The sequence below is a fragment of the Quercus lobata genome, chromosome 3, assembly GCF_001633185.2.
Source record: "Quercus lobata isolate SW786 chromosome 3, ValleyOak3.0 Primary Assembly, whole genome shotgun sequence".
NCBI lineage: Eukaryota > Viridiplantae > Streptophyta > Magnoliopsida > Fagales > Fagaceae > Quercus > Quercus lobata.
The window spans coordinates 21884524-21890974 of NC_044906.1; positions in this window are offsets into that span (position 1 = coordinate 21884524).

Below are 6451 nucleotides of genomic sequence, written 5' to 3' on the forward strand. Positions count from 1 at the left end.
TTAATGAATAACACTTAAGTATTGTACTTAAATTTTACTTACTTTATAATGGAAAGGGCTATTCTCGAACTTTCCATTCAACTTCACATCTTCACCTTTCTAACTTAGTTAAGGTGTCTTTGGAAAAATGTTGGGCCTTACTCTTTCCTTATCCACTTCCCTGCACCATTCCCTACAACATGGCCCTACATTGATATTTATGCACAAAATGATACTTCTTTTTTATTTTTGATAAAAAATAGAAATTCTACTATAACCTATTCATATATTTTTTTATTTTATTTTTGATACAAGTCTACTCTAGCCTAATCTAAGTGTATGTGTGTGAAGCTCCCTCCTAGAGACTTAAACCCGGCTCTTGCCCCCCCTTCCCCCCACACCTCACAAGTACTTATACTTGTGAAGTGATTACCACATCAAGGGTATGCGGTGGTATATTTCTTTTTTATTGAAACCAAAAAGGACTGCAAAATTATACAATTTTTTTTTTTTTTATATCTTTTTCACAAGTAATAATGGGAGTATTTATTTTTATTAATAGAATTTACAATTCAGCCAATGTGATTTTGTGTTATCAAAATTTAATTCACATACTTAAAATTATTACATTTGAGTTCATCAAAATTTTAGATTAAAATAAAATCGTTATTTTTTTTTATTATCATATATGACAAATTAGTCTCACAAATATTTTAATAGCTACACTTTTTAATAATTTAAGTTTGGATTAAATTGTGATGGAACTAAAGCACGTGTAGGTAATTTGTAATTTCTATTTTTCATTATGTAATGATAATGGCCTTATATTTTGTGTTATTATATTTAATTTAATTTTTTTCCTTTCTTACCCAAAAAGGAACAAAATTTTTTCTCCCTTTATTGAGAGGAACAAGATGAGTAATACAACTTTCTTTCAAATTTCTTTTTTTGTAATGTGGGGGTAAAAAACGATCACTGTGAAGATAGTGATAACGGAGATGACTTAAACAATTAATTTATAAAAGTAAGGGGGTAAGAATCTCATAATGAGAGATCTAAACAACAGATTGTAAAATAATAAGAAACAAAAAGACTTTTATTGATGTAAGAATATCTTTCTCGAGATACAAGGAATAGGATTGAAAGCTAAAAATTCTTAGACCTATTATGCTATTACAACTTTATCTCTCTTGTTCTTCTCTAAGTCTTTTCTCTCAATTTTTCTAAATCCCCTTTCATGTTGCACCTCCCCACCTTTAATAGACAATTTCCACTTCCTTCTCCCCCTAGTTGTCCTGTTCCTAGCTGGATTTGGGGAATACTTGACCCATCACTCCTTAGTTTTGCCATTCTTTCATCATGAAATAGGACTTTGGGGGTGTTTTCACTATTTAGCCAGTCAATCAACATTTAATGTGAAAGAGATTAGGTGAAAACGTCTCATTAATATGGAGGTGACTACAGACTACCCCAGTAGTTCTTATCTCTTCATGGTGTTTTACGAGGTGAACTTGATGGAAGGTGGCATCTCGGTTCAGAGGGGAACTAGTTGCCTGTGGTTCCTTGCGTATCTGATATGGGAAAGGTTTTGCTTATTACCTCAGCCGTGGACCTTGGTGATGGTGGTTGGTCTAAACCTCCATGGGATCTGCCCCAAGGAGTTATCTTTCATTCCACAGGCCTTTTTACTCATATTCACGCCTTTGGACTGGGCCCAGTAGCCCATCTTTTAAGAAATGATTTGCTGGGCCCTTGGCTCTTAACCCGAGCTCATGTTCATCCCCCCGCATGTAACTTGTTAAGGTGACAAATTATGTTTAAAGTAACATTTCTTTCTCGTAAGTCTATTATTAACACAATTTTTATTATGTACCATTCACAATAAAACGCATCAATAAATGTGAAAAAAATCCATGAAAATATTTTACAAAACTAGAGACACAAAAGTTTCACAATAATTATTACATGAGTTGCTACTATTGGTGCTAATAAAATTGGTTTCACAAGTAGAATTACTTGAAAATCATATTATTACAATCAAATTTGCTACATCAGCCAATTATGGAAAAAAAAAAAAAAACGATTTTTTTTTTTTTTTTTATAAAATTTTTGCCATAAGGCTAAAGGCATAGTATATTTTACAACAATTTAATTATTACTATTTTCCATATCAACATATTGTGCAATTTGTTGTATATGTAACATTCTTGTAATTTTTTGTGTTTTTAATGTTTCTTAGAAAAAGATAAAATACAATCAACACCTTGAGGTTTGGGTTAAACTAGCCAAGTTTAAGACATTTCAAAATTAACTAAGTTGAACCCTAATTTCCATGACAAAAAGAAAAAAGAGTAACAGATTGGATACTAAGTTGGTCAATTTTAAAATGTATTTCGGTTAATTTTTAGGTTTCAAGAGTATTTTGATTATTGTTTTAGGTTTAGGGGGTATTTTGGTCAATTTTTATGTTTAGGAGGGTAATTTGGTCATTTTTTTTAGGTTTAAGAGGTATTTCAGTTATTTTCAGATTTTGAGAGTATTTTAGTTTTTTTTTTTTTTTGGTTCCAATGGTCATTTAAAAAAAAAAAAAATAGTTTAGGGGTGTAATGGGCTTGATTGTATATTTGACGTGGCCACCATATTTCTTCACCAAAAACACAAACCTGGGATGGGAGTCCTAATTACTAACAAGGCTTTAGATCAGCCGCATGTGATGGATTACAAATGAGCAAATCAAAGCAATGGTAAGTAGGCTAATCAGATTTGTGTTAGGAGTGGCTTCTTGTATATAAACCTTTGGTTAATTTGTAAAACTGTGGAGAGAAAATAGAGGCTGATGCGTGTGGCTTTTTTTTTTTGTAACTTTTAATGATAGTATTACGACTATTTCTTTTTTTGTTTTATTTGTAGTTTAATGCTTAGTATTTTATATTTGTGTTTTATTTCAATTATTACAAGTAGCTAAATTTTCAATTAAGTTGTGAAAGTATTTTTTTCCTTAAAAAAAAAAGTTATGAAAGTTAAAAAAAAAAAAAAAATTATCAAGCTAAAACATTCAATTTCAAAAGCAATTATCAAAACCAAGTCAAATTCCACTTTCAAAAGCAATAAAGGTCCAAAAAAACTCAATGAATCCATCAAAAAGCTCAAAATTCAAATGCCATGCAAGTGTTTTGAACACAAACTCAAAATCTACAAATCTAGAACAAAATGAAACAACAAAATTCAACAAAATGAGAAAATTCAACCTAAACAGATCTCATATATCAATCAATCATGGCAACCATTGTAATCATATGCATTAAAAAGCAATCAAAACTCAAAAAACCCTAACTGATCGAATCTCATCGTTTAAAAAATCCAAAATTTAAGAAAAAATGGATGAAATTGAATCAAAACAAGAAATGAGAATGGATCTAGATCTAGAAATTGAACTCGAAGAACCTAATGAATGCATTTTTAACTTAAGATTTCAGTTAAAAAATGTGTGTAAAAACACTACAAAAAAGAGAGGGTAAAATACTATTTTTGGTCCCTAAACTTTGCCAAAAGTTTCTTTTTCATCCCTAAACTTTAAGAAGTTCAGTTTTTGTTCCTAAATTATTGTAAATGTTTTATTTATGTTCTTGAACTTTACTAAATGTTTGTTTTCATCTCTAAACTATTGAAAGAAGGAAGTTCTTTTTTCATCCCTATTTTTGTCTCTAAACTATTAAAAAAATTATTTACTAAGATTAGGAATGAGAAAAGAAATTTTTAAAATTTAGGGATGAAAAACAAATTTTTAGTGAAACTTAAGGACTAAAATAATATTTTACCAAAAAAAAAAAAATATAACTTACCACTGCGCACTCTTGACACGATGGTCACTAATATTTGTGGGGTGTGGGGGGCAAAGGCCGGGGTTCAAGTCCCCCGGAGAGAGTTTTACACACATATACACTTAGATTAGGTTAGAGTAGAATTTATATCTTATGTAAAAATTATTAAAAAAAAAAAAATCATGACTTAAAGTTACATTTTAATCTTGAGAATTATTTGTTTTTTCATGGAAAATGTGCTATTATTTTTATCAAGTCCATTTGCACTTAAAAATTATGTTGATATTTATTTGTTTATTTATTTTTGAGAAAAAAACATTTATTTGATTCTGGTACATCTCATTGAACATAGATTGATGGATGTGTATAATTTCTTGAAATCCAAGAAAATTTCCTTTATATGTCATCTTTATCTCATCAGCATTCATTAATTACTATGATAATGCACTTGGCAACCCATGTCACATGGCAATTCATGATAGATCAAAAGCCTAGCTGGCACATATGGGGTGAGATGAATACTTGTCACCGTCCTTATCAAATTTTATTTTTTTATTTTTTTTAATGTCACCATCTCAAGCACTCCAAAGATTGTAACAAATGAGCATGCCTAGGATTTTACTAATTACTAATAAAGCTTTAGGTCAGCCGCATGTGATGGATTACAAATGAGCAAATCAAAGCAATGGTAAGTAGGCTCATTCGATTTGTATTGGGAGTGGCTTCTCATATACAAATCTTTTGTCAATTTGTAAAACTGTGGAGAGAAAATAGAGGCTAGGGATGAAGGTGTAGCATGGAGAGGCAGCCGCGTGTGGCTTTTCTATAACTTTTCTCCATGTTTACATTATGATTATTCCTTTCTCTATTTTATTTGCAGTTTAATGCTTAATATTTTATTTTGGTGTTTTATTTCAATTACTATGAGTAACTAAATTTTCAATCAAGTTATGAAAGCACTCTTTTTTAAAAAAAAAAAAAAAAATAATTAAGCTGAAACATTCATTTTCAAAAGCAATTATCAAAACCAAGTCAAATTCCACTTTCAAAAGCAATAAAGGTCCAAAAAAACTCAATAAATCCACCAAAAAGCTCAAAATTCAAATGCCATGCAAGTGTTTTGAACACAAACTCAAAATCTACAAATCTAAAACAAAACGAAACAGCAAAACTCAACAGAATGAGAAAATTCAACCTGGACAAATCTCATCTATCCATTCAATCAATCATGGCTACCATTTTAATCATATGCATGAAAAAGCAATCAAAACTCAAAAAACCCTAACTTATCAATTCTCATCGTAAAAAAATCCAAAATTTAAGAAAAATGGATGAAATTGAATCAAAACGAGAAATGAGAATGGATCTAGATTTAGAAATTGAACCCAAAGAACCTAGTGAATGTGTTTTTAACTTAAGATTTCAGTTAAAAAAATTGTGTAACAAACACTACAAAAAAAGGGGGTAAAATACTATTTTTGGTCCCTAAACTTTGCCAAAAGTTTCTTTTTCATTCCTAAACTTTAAGAAGTTCAGTTTTCGTTTCTAAACTATTAAAAAATTCATTTTTCAACCCTAAACTATTGTAATGTTTTATTTATGTTCTTAAACTTTACTAAAAGTTTGTTTTTCATCTCTAAACTATTGAAAGAAGGAAGTTCTTTATTCATCCCTATTTTTGTCTCTTAACTATTAAAAAAATTATTTACAAAGTTTAGGGATGAGAAAAGAACTTTTTAAAATTTAGGGTCGAAAAACAAATTTTTGGCGAAATTTAAGAACCAAAAAAATATTTTACCAAAAAAAAAAAAAAGTATGACTTACCATCGTGCACCCTTAATGCGATAGTCACTAATACTTGTGGGGTGTGGGAGGGCAAAGGCCGCGGTTCAAGTCTCCCGGAGGAAGTTTCACATACATATACACTTAAATTAGGATAGAGTAGAATTTCAATCTTGTAAAAAAAAAAAAAAAGTCATGACTTGAAGTTACATTTTAATCTTGAGAATTATTATTATTTCATGGAAAATGGTTATTATTTTTATCAAGTCCATTTGCACTTAAAATTATGTTGATATTTATTTGTTTATTTATTTTTGAGAAAAAACATTTATTTGATTCAGGTACATCTCATTGAACATAGACTAATGGATGTGTATAATTTCTTGAAATCCAAGAAAATTTCCTCTATATGTCATCTTTATCTCATCAGCATTAATTAATTACTATTATAATGCACCTGGCAACCCATATGTCACGTGGCAATTAATGATAGATCAAAAGTCCAGTTGGCACATATGGGGTGAGATGAATACTTGTCATTGTCCTTATCATTTTTTTTTTTTAAATGTCACTATCTCAAGCACTCCAAAGATTGTAACAAGGCAGGGCAGTGTTCTTATTTACTACTAATTTCATTATACTATTTCTGCACTTGCGATGAATTTTTTTATTTTTTATTTTTATTTTGAGTTTAATGTAATTTTTTAATTTGAATTTATCTATTATTAGTGAAGTTACAGAGGAATGAATTTTTAAGAAACTAAAATTTAAGATTTGAAAATAAGTAATCTGTTGCGTTTAGTGTGTATTAGTTTTTAAGGAAAAAAATATATCACGCGTGTGTGAAATATATTCAAATAGAGAGTGCT